We start from the raw sequence: 21,951 nt of genomic DNA on the forward strand, positions 1-21,951 counted from the left end.
GAGTGCTGTTGAGCTTTTTTTCATATATTTGTTGGTTGCATAAATGTCTTCTTTTGAGAAGTGTCTGTTAATATCCTTTGCCCACTTTTTGACAGGATTGTTTGTTTTTTTCTTGTAAATTTATTTAAACTCCTTGTAAACTGAATATTGGACCTTTGTCAGATGGGTAGATTGCAAAAATTTTCTCCTATTCTGTAGGTTGCCTGTTTGCTCTGATGATAGCTTCTTTTACTGTACAGACGCTCGTTAGTTTTGTTTGTTTTGTTTCTTTTTTGTTTTTTTTTGTTTTTGTTTTTGTTTTTTTTTTGAGATAGTTTCTCACTCTGTCACTGGGTTGGAGTGCAGTGGCACGATCTCAGCTCACTGCAGCCTCCGCCTCCTGGGTTCAAGCGATTCTTGTGCCTCAGCCTCTCGAGTAGCTGGGATTACAGGCACATGCCACTGCACCCAGCTAATTTCTGTATTTTTAGTAGGATGGAGTTTCACCATGTTGGCCAGGCTGGTCTCAATCTCCTGACCTCATGATCCGCCCACCTCCACCTCCCAAAGTGCTGGGATTACAGGTGTGAGCCATTGCACCTGGCCAGAAGCTGGTTAGTTTAATTAGATCTCTTTTGACAATTTTAGCTTTTGTTGTAATTACTTTTGGCAATTTCATCATAAAATCTTTGCCCATGCCTATGTCCTGAATGGTATTGTCTAGGTTTTCTTCTAGGGTTTTATGGTTTTGGGTTTTACACTTAAGCCTTGAATCCATCTTGAATTAATTTTTGTATAAGTTGTAAGGAAGGGGTCCAGTTTTGGTTTTCTGCATATGGCTAGCCAGTTTTCCCAGCACCATTTATTAAATAGGGAATACTTTCCCCACTGCTTGTTTTTGTCAGGTTTGTTGAAGATCAGATGGTTTTAGATGTGTGGTCTTATTTCTGAGGTCTCTATTCTGTTCCATTGGTTTATATGTCTGTTTTGGTAACAGTACCATACTGTTTTGGTTATTGTAGCCTTGTAATATAGTTTGAAGTCAGGTAGCATGATGCCTCCAGCTTTGTTCTTTTTGCTTTGGATTGTCTTGGCTATGCAGGCTATTTTTTGGTTCCCTATGAATTTTAAAGTAGTTCTTTTCTAATTCTGTGAAGAATGTCTGTGGTAGTTTGATGGCAATAACATTGAATCTATAAATTACTTTGGGCATTATGGCTGTTTTCACAATATTGAGTCTTTCCATCCATGAGGTGGAATGTTTTTCCATTTCTTTGTGTCCTTTTATTTCCTTGCGCAGTGGTTTGTAGTTCTTATAGGGCCCCCTTTTGAATGTTATAATAGGTAGAAGTGACAGCAAACTAGATATGAAATCCTGAAATGGGAGGCCAACCCACATACAGGCAGTATCAGGTCTAAGCCTGTCTGAGGATCTGAATGAAAATTTGGAAAAGAGGAGCTGTAGAAATTCTTCTCAAGACAAAAGAAAGAGAAGCAATGACAGCAAATAGTACATAATTAAGAAATGTTAGCCATGGATTGTTATTCTATAAATCTATAGGTAAAAGCCGCACAAAGAAAGCAACATACCAAGCAATAGACACAGGTCAGAGTGTGTTGGTACAAAAATTTCCCAACCTGGTTCAGTGTGAGTTTGGGTATTTAAAGATTTGGATGCTTTATGCTTGGGAAAATGGCCATTTCCACAATTTCTCTGATCTTCTTGCCTACAATTTTCCACCTATTGTCATGAAGCTTTCATAGATTTATAGCATAATAGTATATAGCAAATATGTGTGGATCACATACTATTTGCAAGGCACTGTTAAGCAGTTTATACGTTTTTCTCATTTAATCCTTGTAACAATTAATATTAGTAGTACTAGAAGCAGTAATATTGTTGTTACTATTATCCCCATTTTACAAATGAGGAAACCGACGCTCAGAGATGGCAAATAACTTGCCCAACATCCTACTCTTAGTAAGTGGCAGTGCCAGGATTCAAACCTTCATAGTGTGACTCCAGGGCCTGCACTCTTAACTGTTATTTGTGTACCTAACAGAGAGATTACAGTGTTTTGGACCAGGTCATAAAAGTAGAGTGGTGAGAAGTGGTTGGTTTCTGGATAGATATTGAAAGTAGAACCAATAGGATTAGCTGACGTGTAGTGTGTGGTGAAAGAGAAAGAAAAGGACTGGGTGGAGTTGTCATCAACAGACATGGGGAAGACTGTGGAAAGTACAAGGTGGGGCAGGGACAATATCAGCTCAGTTTGGGGCACACTGAGCTCCTGATATTGAGATATTTATTAGATATCCAAGTGGACATGTTGAGTGGGCAGTAAGATACACAAGTCTAGAGTTCACAGGAGAGTTTCAGATTAAAGATGTAAATTTGAGAGACATGATAATCAACATATAGATGGGACCTAAACCATGAGACCGAATGATGTCCTCCAGGGGTGGGTGTTGATAGAATAGAAGAGAGGAACATGGAAAACTGCTTTGTGCTGAGGTCTAGGAGATCAATGGGAACCAACAAAAGAGACTGAAAAGGAGTGGCCAGAGAGGTAAGAGAGTGTGGAATCCTGGGAGCCAAGCGAAGAAGGTATTTCAAACAGTAGAGAATCACCAGCATCTCAAAGTTGCTGATTAGTCAAGCAAGATGAGAACTGGTAACTGAGCATTAGATTTAGCAACACGGGTCTTTAGTGTCCTTAATAACAGCAGTTTAATCAGCGCACTGGGGATGTATGTTTGGAATTAGTTGAAGAGAGAATGGAAAGAAAGAAGTTATAGCAAAGGGTATAGGCAAAACTCTTTCAAGGAGTTTTGTCATAAAGGGAAAGAGAAGGAGTAACAGCTAGTGGTGAAAGTGGCATTAAGAGAGGGTTTGCTTTACTGAGGACAGGGGGAAAGCAGTATATTTGTATGCGGATGAGAATGGTTATTGAGAGATGGAAAAATTGATACAAAAAAAGAGAGGGAGACTTCCTGGAGCAAAGTCTGTAAGTGGGCAGGAGGGGAAGGGATCTGGCAGATAAGTGGAGAGGTTGTTTTAGGTAGGCACACACATAGTTCATTCACAGTAACAGTGGAAAGAACTGAGAATGTAGTGACGTTGCACGAAGATGGGTGAGTGTGATGATTGGACCTTACAGAAGTTATCTACTGACCTATAATATGTTTAGTAAATGTTAATGTGTTCAGAGCCCTCAGAAATAATGCTGCATATCTACAACTATCTGATCTTTGACAAACCTGACAAAAACAAGAAAAGGGGAAAGGATTCTCTATTTAATAAATGGTACTGGGAAAACTGGCTAGCCGTATGTAGAAAGCTGAAACTGGATCCCTTTCTTACACCTCATACAAAAATTAATTCAAGACGGATTAAAGACTTAAATATTAGGCCTAAAGCCATAAAAACCCTAGAAGAAAACTTAGGCAATACCATTCAGGACCTCGGCATGGGCAAGGACTTCATGTCTAAAACATCAAAAGCAATGGCAACAAAAGCCAAAATTGACAAATGGGATCTAATGAAACTCAAGAGCTTCTGCACAGCAAAAGAAACTACCATCAGAGTGAACAGGCAACCTACAGAATGGGAGAAAATTTTTGCAATCTACTCATCTGACAAAGGGCTAATGTCCAGATTCTACAAAGAACTCAAACAAATTTACAAAGAAAAAACAAACAACCCCATCAAAAAGTGGGCGAAGGATATGAACAGACACTTCTCAAAAGAAGACATTTATGCAGCCAAAAGACACATGAAAAAATGCTCATCATCACTGGCCATCAGAGAAATGCAAATCAAAACCACAATGAGATACCATCTCACACCAGTTAGAATGGCGATCATTAAAAAGTCAGGAAACAACAGGTGCTGGAGAGGATGTGGAGAAATAGGAACACTTTTACACTGTTGGTGGGACTGTAAACTAGTTCAACCATTGTGGAAGTCAGTGTGGCGATTCTTCAGGGATCTAGAACTAGAAATACCATTTGACCCAGCCATCCCATTACTGGGTATATACCCAAAGGATTATAAATCATAATGCTATAAAGACACATGCACACATATGTTTATTGTGGCACTATTCACAATAGCAAAGACTTGGAACCAACCCAAATGTCCAACAATGATAGACTGGATTAAGAAAATGTGGCACATATACACCATGGAATACTATGCAGCCATAAAAAATGATGAGTTAATGTCCTTTGTAGGGACATGGATGAAGCTGGAAACCATCATTCTCAGCAAACTATCGCAAGGACAAAAAAACCAAACACCACATGTTCTCACTCATAGGTGGGAATTGAACAATGAGAACACATGGACACAAGAAGGGGAACATCACACACTGGGGCCTGTTGTGGGGTGGGGGGAGGGGGGAGGGATAGCATTAGGAGATATACCTAATGCTAAATGACAAGTTAATGGGTACAGCACACCAACATGGCACATGTATACATATGTAACAAACCTGCACGTTGTGCACAGGTACCCTAAAACTTAAAGTATAATTAAAAATAATAATAAAATAAATGTTAATGTGTTCAAAGAAAGGAGGACTCTTATAAATGGAGATAGCCAAAGTATTAATGAAATTTAAGCTTTCAAATATCTAAATGAGTATATTGGTGGAGAGGAAGAAGAGTATTTGGGCAATGGAAAACCATGTGAACTCAGATAGTAATGAACAAGGTATGTACACAAGACATTGAGCTTCCAGGTCCTGCCAGACAGGAGGGTTTGTGATTAAAAAGTTCAGATTAAGTTTGGAAATATTGGTTAGATTCAGACTGTAGAAGATTTGAACAACACGAGAAACTCAAGATCTTAGGCCATGAATGACATGATGGAAGAAGGGTGATTAAGAATTAATCTAGCAATGATGGTGAAACAAATGAGAAGTGAGAAGGACCCTCAGCTGTAATGGGATTTTTAAAAATTCTACTTTATTTGACATCACATCAGTCTGACACATGAAATTTTATTACAGGCAAGCAATAATAATATTAATAATGACAATTTTTAAATTCACATTGAAACCTTAATTTCAGTTTTATGGGTGACTTTGGTCTCTTCTCCATGTCCCTTCTTCAAACACACATGAGTTTTCTCTACCTTCAAAAAAACTTCAAACACCACATGTTCTCACTCATAAGTGGGAGTTGAACAATGAAAACAACACATGGTCACAGGGAGGGGAACAGCACGCACAGGGGCCAGTCAGAGGGTGGGGGCGCAAGGGGAGGAAGAGCATTAGGACAAATAGCTAATGCATGTGGGGCTTTAAATAAAGATGACGGGTTGATAGGTGCAGCAAACCACCATGGCACATGTATACCTATGTAACAATCCTACACAATCCACACTTGTATCCCGGAACTTAAAGTAAAAAACAAAACAAAACAAACAAACAGACAAAAAACCTTTAATCTTCCCATCCTCTCAAGCTACAGAATGATTCTTCTCCCTCCTTTGGCTGCCGAAGTTCTCCAAAAATTAACATTTTTTATTTTATTTTTATTTAAACATATTTTTTAATATTTATTTTTTATTCTATTTTATTTATTTTTGTTTGCCTTCTATTTGCCCCTCAGACCCAAGAAGCTTGATTCTTGCTTTAACCTCTCTCTTGACACTAATAGGCTGCAGGCCTAAGGGGTCACATCACGGGAGCCCTTTCTCTTCTACCAGTTCTGGATGATCCTGTAATTCTCCATACCATTGACAAGGGCCTCCTGGAAACTCTGCCTCCTGAGCTGGTGTGGCCTCCTGACTCACTCACAACATCAGGTCCAAAGTAGAGGCTTCCTTTTTCCATCTCAGTGAGGGTATCAATTTTGTGGTTGTGGTAGGACAGAATAATTGACTTCCCCCTCCCCAACTTATGAATAAGTCACTTGAAGTGGCAAAAAGGACTTTGCAGCTGTGATTGAGAATCTTGAAATGGGGAGAGTATCCTCTCCCCATTGCATTATTCATGTGGCTCCAATCTAATCACACGAGTTCTTAAAACCAGAGAAACTTTCCCAGCTATGGCCTGGGAAAGAGAGAAATGTGACAATAGAGAAAGAGTCAGAGAGGTGCAACCCTGTTGGCTTTGAAGATGGAGGAAGGGGGCCAAGAACCAAGGAATGCACGTGAAAACTTCCAGCAGGTGAAAAAGGCAAGGAAATGGAAATGGATTCCCCCTAAGAGACTCCAGAAGGAATATGGCCTCGCTAACACTTTAGCCCAGTAAGACTAATTTTGGACTTCTGACCTACAAAACTGTAAGATAATAAACGATCTTTTTTAAAACCAGTAAGTTGGCAGTAATTTGATATAGCAGCAATTGGAAACTAATACAGTGGTTAAGCCACTTCCTTGTTCAGACAGGTAGCCTGAAGCTCTCACCATTGTCTCCCCTCCTCCCTGACCCTACTCCCTCTGAGAATGCGCCAAAGGTCTATGGAATTACAAAAGTTATGAAAATAAACATTCTTAACAGCTGGAGCATGAAGGTCTGAGCTGGTCCTCCTGAGAGCTTGGCTGCCTTTCTCTTGGGGTATTTATTTTACCTGAGCCCTCACTCCCTTACCCAAGGTGCTGCTCTATCTGCCATGCAGAAACCGGAAAGGTGTGAGAATTACTATAGCGGATGCTCTAGAAAGCAACAGAGAAACCCAAGTGCAGATTATTCTGTCTGTTACAGTCACAGGAAGGATATATCTAGTGAGTTCTTCAGGTTTGTGCAAAACCATGAGTTGTTTCTGTGAAGACTTTTTTCTTTCAACTTCACTTTGAATTCAATCAGAATGGATTTTCACCTGGCATTTAACAGAATAAAGCATATGTTGCTGTCCCTCTCATTACCTGAACCCAAGCCACCAAGACCCCAGAGGTTGCCTTTGGACTCTGAAAAAGGATCTAAGTCTTTTGAGAGTTACTTGTAAAGCAGGTAACCATTATTGATCCAGAGGAGGACTATTGTACAGAAGAAAGAAAAGACATCAAGGCTAACTAGAAGAAAGAAAAGGGACTCAGTTATTAAATCCAGGGGAATGTGGACTGGTAATGAAGACTTTATAGAAAAACAGCCAAAAAAAAAAGAAAGAAAAAGAAAAAAAGAAAGGAAGAAGAAACTGCATAATATTTATATTCTTATTCTTGGTGCCATAAAAGTGAAAGGTGTTAAGAACACAGTTGGGGGTTAGGTATGTAGAGCAAAGGGTGCAAGAGAAGCTAAATTATGCCTGATCCAGTCTCTATTGCTCTGGCTTTGGAGGCTTCTTTCCCTTGTTATTAAAGTGATGACAAGGAAAAAATACTTCGTTTGTTATTAGAAATTGGGCTCCATGTGACTACTTAGCACCACTTGGGGAGGAGATCAGGGTAGAGGTTTGGAGGAAGAGTCGTTATGCAGCAGTGAATGAGGTCATGAAGGAAATGAATTAGCTATGTCTAAAGGATTAATTGGACCCCTCCAGCAGAAAGAACTGGCCCTGAGACCTGTTGCTTCTCTGGTGAACTGGCAAATGAGTGTAAGTTTTTTTTTTTTTTTAAAAAAAGCATGTTTGTATATATAAGCATTGCTTTGCCAGCCCCACATGAAAGGAAATTCTCAGCCCATGGACAAAGAAGCAGTGCAATCCCCTCATGCTCTACATCAGCTGGCCTGAGATCAGAGGCATGGGTGGTACCTGTCACTTGCCCTGTGCCTGCCCAGGTGGGTGTGTGTATAAGAGAAGAGTCAGTGGCATTTATCATTCTATAAATGATACATTTGTAAGAACAAGGCCAATGTTAAGTCATATATGGGAGCTAATTTTTCAGAGACTCACCTAAGGGTACCATGAATTACAGCAAACAAATCTATTGATTCGGGCTGGGCTCAGTGGCTCACATCCGTAATCCCAGCACTTTGGGCGGCCAAGGCCAGTGGATCACCTAAGGTCAGGTGGTCGAGACCAGCCTGACCAATATGGTAAAACCCCATCTCTACTAAAAATACAAAACTTAGCTGGGCATGGTGGCATGTGCCTGTAGTCCCAGCTACTCGGGAGGCTGAGACAGGAGAATTGCTTGAACCCGGGAGGCTGAGGTTACAATGAGCCGAGATTGCGCCACTATACTCCAGCCTAGGTGACAGAGCATGACACTGTCTAAAAAAAAAAAAAAAAAAACTATTGATTCTGATAATGTCTCTATGTATGTCATTCTTGAACAAAAATAAAATATGTGTGCTTACTTATATATTTTTCAGGAACTGTTCTCTCTAACTAAACAGGGAAGGGGCTGGTGTTGGGGAGTTGGAGGGGCAATAATATAATAAATATATTTTCAAGATATATTTTTGTTGAAATCTGTGGTACTAATATTAGGATTGTATTTATCTCCCTGTATCTTGAAAACAGGTGGGTAATGAAATGCTACCTTTAAACAACCAAGAATATATATGTATACATATGGGGGTGGCGTAGGAGGGGCTAGAAACACCATGCTAATGAACCCACTGTCACCTGGTAATTGTATAGCTCAATTGCAGGAAAACCATCTAAAGAAACACACTATCTCAAATGACAAGGTAACCTAGTAAAACACATAAAAGCCTTTCCCCCACTCACTAATGCCAAACCCATGACCCACAACGGATGTGTAATATGTGTTGGTACACATGTCATTATACAGAGTGATAAGTTATATATCCAGATTTTTCCTAGCACTCCCACTTGCCAATTCTGTGCTTCCTTTTAAGGCTAACCTAATTTATATCAGATGAATTAAGCGTGTCTTTTTATTCTGATGCTTTGACAGCTGGGGCCTTGCTGACCCTGGAGAGACTGCCCCTCCCAGGGCTGGGCCAATTCCTAGAGATAGTGAAGGATGTCTGTCTTTCATATGCAAACCAACCAATCCAGATCCCAGGCCCCAATCACCTCCTTTATTGGGCTATCACTGGTGGAGACACTATACCCTAACCACCCAGGGCCAGGTATCAAACTACCTGATAGAGACAGCCCCTGTACCCCAGAGCCCATGGGAAGTGTTCACACTAGCCTGCTTACCCTGCCTCACCCATTCCTTCATGGAAACCACAAATAAAGGCTCTGGCCCAGGTTTTCCATTGCTCCCTCTGCCTCCTGACCCACCTTGTCACTCCCTGGTGTGACCCTGTGTGGCATGGCCCCTCCTCTTGGAAAGTGGAGTAACAAGACATCTTTTCAATGGCAGTCACCTCCTGAATAATAAAAACACCCACACCGTAAAGCATGACCCTGGCCGGGCACGGTGGCTCATTCCTGTAATCCCAGCACTTTGGGAGGCGGAGGCGGGTGGATCCTGAGATCAGGAGTTCAAGACCAGCCTGGCCAACATGGTGAAACCCCGTCTCTACTAAAGATACAGAAAATTACCCAGGTGTGGTGGCACGCACCTGTAATCCCAGCTACTCCGGAGGCTGAGGCAGGAGAATCACTTGAACCCGGGAGGCAGAGGTTGCAGTGAGCCAAGATTGCACAATTGCACTCCTGCCTGGGTGACAGGGCGAGACTCCGTCTAAAAAAAAAAAGCGTGGCCCTATGGGTGTAGGCTCATTAAAATTTTGTTGATTAACTAAAGATTAGGATTCAGTTGTTTGACAGATGGTATTAATAATAAGACTCAGGTGACAGCTCAGTCATAAGAAAAGTCAATTTGTTTTACTCTGACCCATTGCCAAACAGCCACATGACAAATCCGATTGTTTTATAAACATTTATTTAGAGTTACTATGTACCAACCAGATCTGTACAAAACCATCCCTCTAAATTCAAGCAAAATCCTTACCTCTCTGTTCCATGATCACCTGAGTTGCTCCATGTCTGGGAGCTTCCTGATTTCCCACCCGCACCACCTGAGGAAGAGGCCCAGGAAGGGATGCTGTGCCCATGTCCCCTTGGGTTCTTTCCAACCAATCTGTAAAAACAGAATTTGTCCTTTTAATCCATTCACAGTAGATAGCCTTTTACCCTACACCTAAATATGCTAATAGAAGGATGTCTACACAACATAAATATCTTCAACCACATCCAGGGAATTGTTCCACAGTTAATTGAAGGGTGGTGGGTAGGGAGCGGCTACTCAGTTTCATTTAAACAACTGTATACTTTTATACTTAGAACACTTCGCCACCCTGTTTTATAGTTGAGAAACCTGAGACCTAGAAAGCAGTGATTTACCTAGAATTAATGGCCTGCTTGGGGAGAGAATCCCTATGTGACTCCTTCTAAAGTTTTGCCCTAACTAATTGTGTCGTTTAGAGCACAGAAACTAACTTCCCTAAACCTCAATTACTTTTTCTGAAAATAAGGATACTCCATTACAGGTTTGTTGTAAGTATTATTCAAGGTGTGAAAAGTGCTTTGTAAGCTGTAAAATAGGAAACGAATAACAGCACATTATTGGTAGTACAATTACACTGATAGAAGAAAAGGGCCGGCCCAATAAAGTTTGGACTTAATAGTCTCATCTTCTCTCAGAAGATAAAACACATATCCTAGAAATACAGTCATGTACCATATAACATTTCGATCAATGATTGACTGCATATGGGTGGTCCCATAAGATTATAATGGAGCTGAAAAACCCCTGTCACCTAGTGAGCTTGTAGCCATCATAACCATTACTCCTGTGTTTGTGGTGATGCTGGTGGAAAAAAACTGACTGCACAGTCACTTGTATTAAAGTATAGCACATACAGTTATGTATAGTGCATAATACTTCATACTAAATGACTGTTACTGGTTTATGTACTTACTACACTTTTTATCCTTATTTTGGAGTGTATCCCTTCTACTTATATATAAAAAACAAACAAACAAACAAACAAGTTAACTGTAAAACTGCCTCGGGCAGGTCCTTCAGGAGGTATCCAGAAGAAGGCATTGTTATCATAGGAGGTGACAGCTCCATGCTTGTTACTGCCCCTGAAGACCTTCCAAGGGGACAAGATGTGGAGGTGGAAGACAGCGATATTGATGATCCTGACACTATGTAGGCCTAGGCTAATGTGTGTGTTTGTGTCTTAGTTTTTAACAAAGAATTTAACAAGTTAAAAAAAATAAAAATCTATAGAAAAAAGCTTCTAGAATAAGGATATAAGAAAGAAAGTACTTTGCGCAGCTATACCCAAGTACTTTGGGTTTGTGTTTGTTTTAAGCTGAGTGTTATTACAAAAGTTAAACCATTTTTTAAAAAGTTGATAAAGTAAAAAGTTAACAGTAAGCTAAGTTTAATTTATTATTAAAGAAGAAATTTTTGTATAAATTTAGTGTCACCTAAGTGTACAGTCTATAAAGTCTGCAGTAGTGTACAGTAATATCTTAGGTCTTCACACTCACTCACTACTCCCTCACCGACTCACCCAGAGCAACTTCCAGTCCTGCAAGCTCCATTCATGGTAAGTGCCCTATATAGGTACCATTTTTTATCCTTAATGTTATATTTTTACTGTACCTTTTCTATGTTTAGATACTGAAATAGTTACCATTGGGTTACAATTGGCTACTGTATTCAGTAGAGTAACATGTTGTACAGGTTCATAGCCTAGCAACAATAGGCTATACCATATAGCCTAGATGTGTGGTAGGCTTTACCAACTACATTTGATAGGTACATTCTATGATGTTTGCACAAGGGTGAAATCACCTAACAATGCGTTTCTCAGAATATATCCCAGTTTTTAAGCAACACATGACTTTATACTTTGATGATGAAATGTTTCATCCAACAGCCTAGAGCTACCATAGAACCTCTGTCTCTAGCTGTGGATTTGTGCTTTTTGGCTGTTATGTAATCCCAGGATTACTCTGGGAATTTTGACTGAAACTTTGTAGTTATTTAATCTCCTTTTTTCAAATGTATATTTAGTTGCAGAAGTAATATATATTAATTGCAAACTTTCTAGTACTACAGAAATGTAGGAAGCCAAAGTGCTGGTCCTGGCCGGGTCTGGTGGCTCACGCCCGTAATCCCAGCACTTTGGGAGGCCGAGGCGGGCAGATCACCTGAGGTCAGGAGTTCGAGACCAGCCTGGCCAACATGGTGAATGCCCGTCTCTACTAAAAGTACAAAAATTAGCCAAGCGTGGTGGCGGTTGGCTGCAATCCCAGCTACTCGGAAGGCTGAGGCATGAGAATCACTTGAACCTGGGAGGCAGAGGTTGCAGTGAGCCAAGATCATGCCACTGCACTCCATCCTGGGCCAAGAGCGAGACTCTGTCTCAAAAACAAAACAAAACAAAACAAAACAAAACAAAAAACAAAGTGCTGGTCCTTCTTTTACCTGGTCCAACTCCACTTTCCAAAGGTAACACTGTAACCCTGGTTCACACACATGGTTTTTTAAAACACAGAAATGAGATTTTATATATACACACACACATATACATATATATGCCATTTGATGTTTTCCCTTAGCAATCTGTGATGGGCATTTTTATCCATATAAAGCTGCCTGGCTGTTTTTCACAGCTACATAATACTCCATTGCAAAAATGTATCATAATTCATCAGTTCCCCACCTTTTTGACACTAGGTACCAGTTTTGTGGAAGACAATTTTTACACAGGACAGGTGGCGGGGGTTCAGGATGATTCAAACACATTACATTTATTGTGCACTTTATTTCTATCATTATTTCATACTCACCATAACGTAGAATCAGTGGGAGCCCTGAGCTTGTTTTCCTGCAACTAGACGGTACCATCTGGAGGTGATGGGAGACAGTGACAGATCATTAGGCATTATTAGATTCTCATAAGGAGCGTGCAACCTAGATCCCTTGCGTGTGCAGTTCACAATAGGGTTCACACTCCTATGAGAATCTAATGCCTGCCGCTGATCTGAGCTCAGGCGGTAATGCTGGCCTGCTGCAGGTCACTTCCTACTCTATGGACAGTTCCTAACAGGCCACGGACCAGTACTGGTCCATGGCCTGGGGGGTTGGGGACCCCTGTCATAATTTATGACCCCCTCTGATTTATGTTGTTTCCAATTTGTCTTTATTTATTTATTTATTTATTTGAGGCAGGGTCTCACTTTGTCACCCAGGCTGGAGTGCAGTGGCTTAATCATGGCTCACTGCAGCCTCAACCACCTGGGCTCAGGTGATCCTCCCACCTCAGCCTCCCCAGTAGCTGGAACCACAGGTGTGCACCACCATGTCTGGCTAATTTCTGTATTTTTTGTGGAGATGGGGTTTTGCCACGTTGCCCAGGCTGGTCTAAAACTGGGCTCAACTGACCCACCTGCCTCAGCCTCCCAAAGTGCTGGAATTACAGACGTGAGCCACCACACCCAGCCAATTTGTCATTCTTCTATATCATGCTGTAATTAACTTCTTTGTATGTGTGTATTTGTGGACACTTGAGTATTTCTGTGGAACTGATTTTAGAAGTCAAAGAGTAAACACCTGCGAGAGAGCTCAGAGAACCCAGACTTTGGTGTTTTCACTTTAAGTAACTGTTCTGATTTTCATCATTCTTTTGTCACCAACTATGCCTCTATGCAGACAATCGCAAACAAATCCAAGACAGATACAGTATAGATCGTGCAGTTAGGAATGGCACTAGAATAGAACCCATTGTGTGGGTTGGGGAGGGGTTATCTGGCATGCTCTGCAGGGTGACTCAGCCCTCACATCCATTGCCTCTAACCCTGCCAAACTCTGCATTCCTGCTGACAAGCCGCATCTGTGTGTACAATGAAACTTTTGACCCCACCAGCCTAGGGTTGCTTTAAAGATACCAGCGAGGTCATGTCACAGTTAGTGTGCATTCATAAATGACTTTGTAATGAATAAAAACAAGAGAAGCTCAAACTTCCACTCTGCAAATATGTGAGACTCGGTCTCCATTTGGAACCAGGGAACATCAATCTCTCACCAGCCAGGCAAGGTTCTGCCCAGCGGGCTGCTCACCACTCTAGCATCTCTCAGCTCCCACAGTCCCAGCCCATGCATCTGAATTCCACCTCCTGGGAAAATGCTGGAACAAATCCCAACTTTCAGAGTTGTCTTTAGCTTCGAGAAAATATTTTCAGGGATCTGGTTGTATTTACTGAACATTCATGGACCAATTCCTAATGTGTCTAATTTTTTAGACCAACTGTAATTCACCTGTTACATTTGGACTTTTGGCTGTGCTATAGTTTTCCTAAATTGAAATATTTCTTAGGCTCAAAGATCTCCCTGGTGTTCAAAAGCAAAATTGGTTTCCTATAAAAACTTGTCATCACTGTCATTAATTAACAGAAAGCAGAATGCCTCTGTGTGTTTACCTTCACAAAGTGTATCCATGCAATGCATTTCTTTCCCAGAGGCATAGTTTATTCCTATATACCAGAAATTAAGAGTGCATTAAAAAAATGCATGTCTTTCACCAGCAGGGAAGTTTTGAGAAGGAGACTACTGTATTTCATGAAAGGACACCAGACACAGGGGTGTGAAAATTAAATAGAGCCTCTCTCTATGAGAAAGTAAATTATGTTATATTGTTCACTTTATCTGAGACTACTTTTCTGTGGTTTGATCCAATTTGCCAAAGAATGTATGGGCTGATAATTCAACCAGTTATTAGCTATTCATTGGCCAGCTTTGTGGTTGTTTGACTTGGTAGTAATTCAAGGTAGAACATGTGTATGTTTGTGTGTGTGTGTGTGTGAGAGAGAGATTTTATCACTAGTTGTAAATTCAAGGATTCATAGAAAGAGTTTAAAGTTAGAATTCTTTTAAAATGTGATATAAATATATATATGTGTGTGTATATATACATATTCCATTGTGTGTGTATACATACATAAAGGAATATTATTCAACCATAAAAAGAAGTAAATTTGCAACAACATGAATGAACCTGGGAAACATTATGCTAAGTGAAATAAGCCAGATGCAGAAAGACAAATACTGCATGCGCCCACCTGCGTGTGGAATCTAAAATAAAACTCACAGAACCAGAGAGTAAAATCGTGGTTGCCAAGGGCACAGGGGTGAGGGAAGGAGGAGGAAATAGGGAGATGTTTGTCAAAGGGTATAAAGTTTCAGTTAGGTAAGATGAATGGGTCCTGGGGATCTAATGTACATCATGATGTCTGTGTTTAATACTGTAGTGAACACTTTAAATTTGCTAAAATGGTAGATCTTAAGTGTTCTTACCACAAATAAAAAGAAAAAGAGAATGGCAACGATGTGAGTGATAGACATGCTAGCAGTTTCATTGTGGTAATCGTTTCACAACGTATGCATACATCAAAACATCAAGTTGCACACCTTGAATATGTACAATTCTGACTTGTCAATTACAGCTCAATAAAGCTGAAAAAAAGAATTCTTTTAAAGACTGGTGCTGGAAAGTGAGACTAAAACAAATGTTCTCTGTGTGGTTTATGTTTCAGTCAACATGATTTGAGTCATGAAATATGTAAACTCATGAGCCATTTTGTAATATTAGTTACAGTTCTATATGCATTAGATGATTTTAAGTCATAGTGACTTCTGGATATGCCCTTAAAGTCTGCAACCACATTTTATATTATTTTTGCCTCTGTGACCTTTATAACAAGGTTAGGGATGTAAGTAATGTTGATAAGTACTAGACATTTGATAAACACTTGCTGACTTTAATTAGAGATGATTTCTTCCCCCCACTATTTATGTTCTATGATAGAAAACATAAAATATTTTAACTTAAAAATTCTCAGAATCTTTCAGGCTCATCACTCAGAAGAAGCAGGAGGCACAGTGGGGCTGCAGTGGAAGGAAATAGCCTTGTTGGCAGTCCTCTTTTCTTTCCCCCTTCTGTTGAGAGCAGGCCAGAGCCAAACAGAGCAATGCCATGTGTCCTGGGAGCATTGAGTAACATCAATTCTATTAAACTGAAAATGGGACAGAGCCCAGACTCTGGCAGGCAGGCGGTCTGCTAGGGCCTTGGCAGCAAAGGGCAGATAGGCATGGGCACAGTGAACCAGACTATAAGCCAGGCCAGTTGCAAACTTTAACGTCCTGCATCCAGTCTGACAGGTGCCACTCACTGTCCTGTAAAAGGGTAAAAAGACCTTCAAGATTCACTCCCTGCCACCTGCCCCCTGCTCCATCCCTGCCTGCACTCTGTGTTCACCAACCATTCATTTCAGCCCCAGTTTCAACCTAGTACCTCTGTCTACCTGTGCTTTTGGACAGCAAACCCATCATTTCACCTCTAGGCTCATGGTGTTTCTTCTCCTTCTTTGTTTTGTAATACTTAACCGCTTTTTTTTTTATTTTTGAGACCGAGTCTCACTCCGTTGCCCAGGGTGGAGTGCAGGGGCACAAACTCAGCTCATTGCAACCTCCGCCTCCCGGGTTCAAGCAATTGTCCTGCCTCAGCCTCCCAAGTAGCTGGGACTACAGGTGCGCACCACCACGCCCAGCTAATTTTTGTATTTTTAGTAGAGACAGGGTTTCACCATGTGGGCCAGGCTGGTCTCAAACTCCTGGCCTCAAGTGATCTGCCTGTCTCGGCTTCCCAAGGTGCTGGGATTATAAGCGTGAGCCACTGCACCCAGCCCTTAACTGCTTTTCTAGAATCATGAGCACCGTGGCCCTCTTGCCTGTCTTCAGGACTCACTTCTGTAACTGGCTCCATAGGCAGCCCAAGCATTCAGCCCAACATTCCCAGCTTATAGTTTGCCCTTGATTCTGGAAACAGAAGGAGTCAGACTCAGTCTTACAGCATACTCCTCAAAGGACATAGTGAAGTCAGGCCTAATTGAGAATAGATACATGAAGCTTCTTCCCAAAAGGAGGACCACAGTGGCAAGGGATTCTTATGGCAGACTCAATTTTAGTGCCAGGAAGGAGGTTACTGGGTAGCACTGGGCAATAAAGGCCTGACACTGAGGAAGTGCTCAGGGACCTTGTCGCTGGACACCCAGGCTGGGAGCGTGAACAAATTCCAGAGGTAAGGTGACTATATAATACTTCCTGCCAGGATGGATTTTGTAACTGAGGAGGATATGTGGTCGGGATCATTTTAAGGTACAAGAAGTAAGTAACGTGGATGCCTCTTGGAGGACTCAGAGACTCACAAAATGACTATTTCTAGTATACTAGAGTAAGACAGACAGAAAAAGATCTTTTATTTCCCTTTTGGAACTCACACGAGGTTCCAGGTTGGATGACAACTTTTTCAGTAGAGCAGGTAGTTCAAAGGAAATACTCAGGCTGTGGAGAACCCCTGCTGGTTTTGAGGTAACACTTGAATTCACGAACCAAAATCAAAAGGTGTCCTCCCAAAAGTGTGTGTCAGTAATTTAATTCTCCACACTGTGTAATCTGATTTGCCACTGTAAGTCAATGCAACAATCACAGCGGCAAATACTTAAATATGTGCTGCAAACCTGGATAATTGCCCAGGAGCAAAATGCATCCAAGAATACAATATACTGACATTTAATAAAAGTTTGAATTATATTTGCAACCTGCTGGGATTTAATTTTCTTGAGTTCAATACTTAATAAAACAATAGAAAATGATTACAAGTATCTTGTGCCATTCAGAAACTACTGATTATGAGCCTGGTTCTGGGTTACGTTGCAAGAGATCAAATCCCAATTTACTAGTTGTCTGACCAACAAATTACTCAGTCTACCTGTCCCTCAGGTTTCTCACCAGTTAAACAGGGATTATAGTAGAATCTACTTAACATGACTGTTGTGAGGATTCATGAATTATTGCACAGGAAGACCTTAAACCACTGCCTGGCACATAGTGAGTATTCAGTATAATTTAGCTATGTTTATCATTTTTTAAAGTGGAACCAGCCTGCCCCCTCTTCTTGCTTTGTTTGCTTGCTTGTTTCAAGTAACTGTACAAAAATCTACGTTTTTCAAGTTTGTTTCCAATTTTCTTTCAAATAAACTCTTTTTAAGCAGAGGAGAATTCTACCAATTGCCGACTTCAGCAAGTAGAATTTGAAATTGTGTGGACTTAGAATATAAGCAAGGGTCTATCGGAACCAAACACCATCACAGAGAAAGCTGGCTTTAAGGTAAACTTTAAAATTGGCACAGACTTCTGGGTTCCAGATCTGACAGAATTTCCACAAAGCACAAGGTGAGAGACCTGATAAACAACGTGATGCAACAGTATTGCTATGTCTACTTCTGCCCTCTCCACTGTATGTCTCATAATAGCAAGAAAAATGTCACATTTGCTTTTTTATCCTGGGAGGCTAATTGAATGTCAAGAACCTAGAAGGCATTCAAGGATGCTGGTTGGTTGTTTAAATGAATGAAATTGGAAATGAACCATATACTTGCCATGGATCTAATAGTGCCTCCTTTCTTTATGTATCTAGCACTAGATCAGAGCAGAGCATTTGTGAAAATCATGCTAGCTGAAGACATGTTTTGCTTAATTTTTTTGCAAAATTCTGTTGAAGGCTTTATTTTTATTCCTGGATCTTTAATTATTTAAGTAGAATATGATATAAAATGGAGAAGAATGTATAATAATAATCATAGCTTTCATTTACTGAAAGTTTAAATGTACCAAGCACTGTGCTAAGCACAATACATTTAATCTTTATAGCAAGTCTGGGCTACAGCTATTACTATCGTACCAGTTTTACAGATGATGAAAATGGAGAACATAAAGATTGAGGGAGATTTCCCAAGATCACACAGCAAACAAGCAGCTAACACAGACACGGAACCCAGTTTTATCGATACCGAAAGGCCACTACACTGCTTTTAACCATCACAGTGCATTAAACTCTCTAATATCACAAAATAGCAGAGACTGGCCGGGTGCGGTGGCTCACAACTATAATCTCGGCACTTTAGGAAGCCAAAGTAGGTGGATCACTTGGAGTTAAAACCAGCCTGGGCAACATGGTGAAACCCTGTCTCTACAAAAAACACAAAAATTAGTTGGGCACGGTGGCTCACGCCTGTAATCCCAGCACTTTGGGAGGCCAAGGTGGGTGGATCACAAGGTCAGGAGATCGAGACCATCCTGGCCAACATGGTGAAACCCCGTCTCTCCTAAAAATACAAAAATTAGCTGAGTGTGGTGGTGCATGCCTGTAATCCCAGTTACTCAGGAGGCTGAGGCAGGAGAATCACTTGAACTAGGGAGTCGGAGGTTGCAGTGAGCCAAGATCACGCCAGTGCACTCCAACCTGGTGACAGAGCGAGACTCTGTCTCAAAAAAAAAAAAAAAAAAAAAAATTAGCCAACATGGTAGCCCATACCTGTCATCCCAGCTACTTGGGAGGCTGAGGTGGAAGGATGGCTTGAGCCTGGGAGTTCAAGGTTGCAGTGATCTATGATAATGCCATTGTACTCCAGCCTGAGCGACAGAGTGAGACCCTGTCTCAAAAATAAATAAATAAATAAATAAAAATAATAGAGACTAAGAGCATCTTGCAGATGATACAGGTAAGGAAACTGGGGCTCAGAGGTGTGAAGTACCTTGCCCAATACTACTCCTAACAATCCAAAACGCTTTCCTCTGTATCTATTCACTTCCTCTTTAACAAAAACAGCACTATTCTAACTTCGGTAAACCTCAGTCAGCCTCATAACTGAATGCTAAAAAGATTTTCTTTCCAGAAATTACTTACTCTTGTTTCATAAGCTCGATCAATTCTTTTGTAATCCAAAAATATGCACCATGAATTAAATTCCATGGGTTACTTGTCTAAGCATTCTTTTTTTTTTTTTTTTTTTTTTTTTTAACTTTCCTTGCCTTCAAAATTGCCACTCAGGGCATACTGCCTAAAACAGACTCCTTTCCAGGGACTGCGACTAATGGAGAAAAAGGAGGAAAGCAGACAAAATCCCAATCTATTTTTACAATCAGGTCTACCATTCACCAGATGATTGCCAAGTAATGTGACAACAGTTACTTAATATGGTTCAGCATCTTAACTAAGGTGCCCATTGTGTCCAATCCATTTGTTAAAGATACCCATACTACACTGGCCATGTGATAACTGTGTTATTGTTCTTCACCAAGCCAGCATTTAAATAAAACCCATACATGCAAAATGCAAATCTGATTACAGCAACAATAATAATCTCTTTAGTTCACAAGGAGGCTGCTACTCCAACAAGTGTGTGGAACTGTTTCCCTCCAGCAGTGTTAGAGGTTGGAAAACAGCCCCACAACTTACTCTTGTTAGAACCAAGGGTGCCTTCTCAAAGGAGGGGAGGAAGAAGATCCTGTTTCTGGAAAAGGAGAAACAGAGGGATCTATCCAGTCCTTTTGGAATCACCAGTAGAGCCCGCTGCAGAATCACCTTATTAAAAGTGCATTTCACCTAGCTTGTGTGGCAAAATGTAGATTGATTTTCAAATCTAGGGGATGGGTGGATGGGGTCCATGATTCTACTCTGTTTTTGTGAATTTGAAATCTTACACAATGAATTGTGTTTTTGCTATTATTCTTTTAAAAGTAATCCTTTCCTTGGGAAGATGCTTCCTTGAGCCTTGTCTTAGAAACGATACTCATCCAGGAAGTAGAGGGCACTGGTCTTGAACTCAGAAGCCCATGACTTCTAGCACTTCAGTAACCCTTCTGGCTACACATTCTTGAGGATTCAGCCTTCTCTGATTCCCAGTCCCTTTTATATTCTCCTCCTCATTTTCTCCCATCATACTCTGGCTAGCCCTTGTCATACTATGTTTTCTTTCTCTTCTTCCCCATCCCCCTAATATGAGAATTCCTTAAGAGAAGGGATCACAACCTATCCGACGTTGAATCCCCAGCACTTAGTACAATGTCTGCATGTAACCAGTAGTCAGTAAATACTTGCTTAGTCAAGGAATAAAGCAACTGACATTGGTTAAGTATACATGTGTTAGTAGTACCCATCTACTAGAGTTGTTGTAAAAATTAAAAGATTCCCTTAGTATAGTGACTTTGAGATCACTTAGCACAGCAAGCACTCATTTAATGATAGCTGCTCTAGTAATTATCATTGTTACTATTATCATTATTATTACCCACCTATCATATGCTGTTTAATTGTCACCTGAAAAACAATGTTCATGGGGTTCTCAGTCACAATGTTATTAAGTGGCAGAATTCGAACCTAAGACCATCTGTCTCCAAAGTGCAGGCTCTTTGCTCTGTTTCATTTCTTTTTTTTTTTTTTTTTTTTTTTTTTTTTTTTTGAGACGGAGTCTCCCTCTGTTGCCCAGGCTGGAGTGCAGTGGCGCAATCTCGGTTCACTGCAAGCTCCACGTCCTGGGTTCACGCCATTCTCCTGAGTAGCTGGGACTACAGGCGCCTGCCACCACACCCGGCTAATTTTTTGTATTTTTAGTAGAGATGGGGTTTCACCATGTTAGCCAAGATGGTCTCAATCTCTTGACCTCATAATCCACCCGCCTCGGACTCCCAAAGTGCTGGGGGATTACAGGCGTGAGCCACCACGCCCGGCCTTCGCTCTGTTTCATTTCTAACAGCACTGCCAGCCCTAACATATATTAGTCTGTAGGAGGGCCTGAAAAGAGCTGAAAGCTCTCAGGGTTACCAGTTGCGTATTGTTATCCTCACCAATAGGCTGTCAGAGTCTAGATGCAGGACACCTGGCACCTTCTGTGGCAGAAAGAAGCCATCAAGCTGTTCCAAGCTGCTTGAACTCAATTTAATTCCTGAATGGACAGACGGAAACAAATAGCAGTCATTGTAGCTCCTGTGATGGAAATCAATGTAGATTTATCTGGAATCTGCAGTTTTCTCTCCAAATATGCATTAGTGTTAGTATACTGTACATATACTTTTTCTTCAGTGTTAGTTTAATCATGACTGTATTAAATCATGTGGGTGCTGCCAGTCCAACAGCACAGGTTTGGATCAAATGTTAAGAGAATACTGGATTGAAACAATTTCCTTTTCTGTCATTTGCACTTGAAATTTCCTTTTCCCAAAGAGCTGTGGATGGC

At 40.9% G+C, this 21,951-nt stretch overlaps 1 long non-coding RNA gene across 1 annotated transcript in view; it reads right to left on the reverse strand.

Annotated features, from left to right (window-relative positions):
• Positions 1 to 21,556, reverse strand: part of LOC134728656 (uncharacterized) — a 30,572-nt gene extending 9,016 nt beyond the window's left edge. The window contains exons 1-3 of the long non-coding RNA XR_010109304.1: positions 19,251 to 21,556; positions 9,809 to 9,937; positions 9,417 to 9,538 (exon numbers count right to left, since the gene is read on the reverse strand). This is a non-coding gene — a long non-coding RNA (uncharacterized LOC134728656). The remainder of the gene's footprint in view (positions 1 to 9,416; positions 9,539 to 9,808; positions 9,938 to 19,250) is intronic.
• Between the last annotated feature and the right edge of the window lie 395 nt (positions 21,557 to 21,951).

The sequence above is a fragment of the Pan paniscus genome, chromosome 12 (assembly GCF_029289425.2).
Source record: "Pan paniscus chromosome 12, NHGRI_mPanPan1-v2.0_pri, whole genome shotgun sequence".
NCBI lineage: Eukaryota > Metazoa > Chordata > Mammalia > Primates > Hominidae > Pan > Pan paniscus.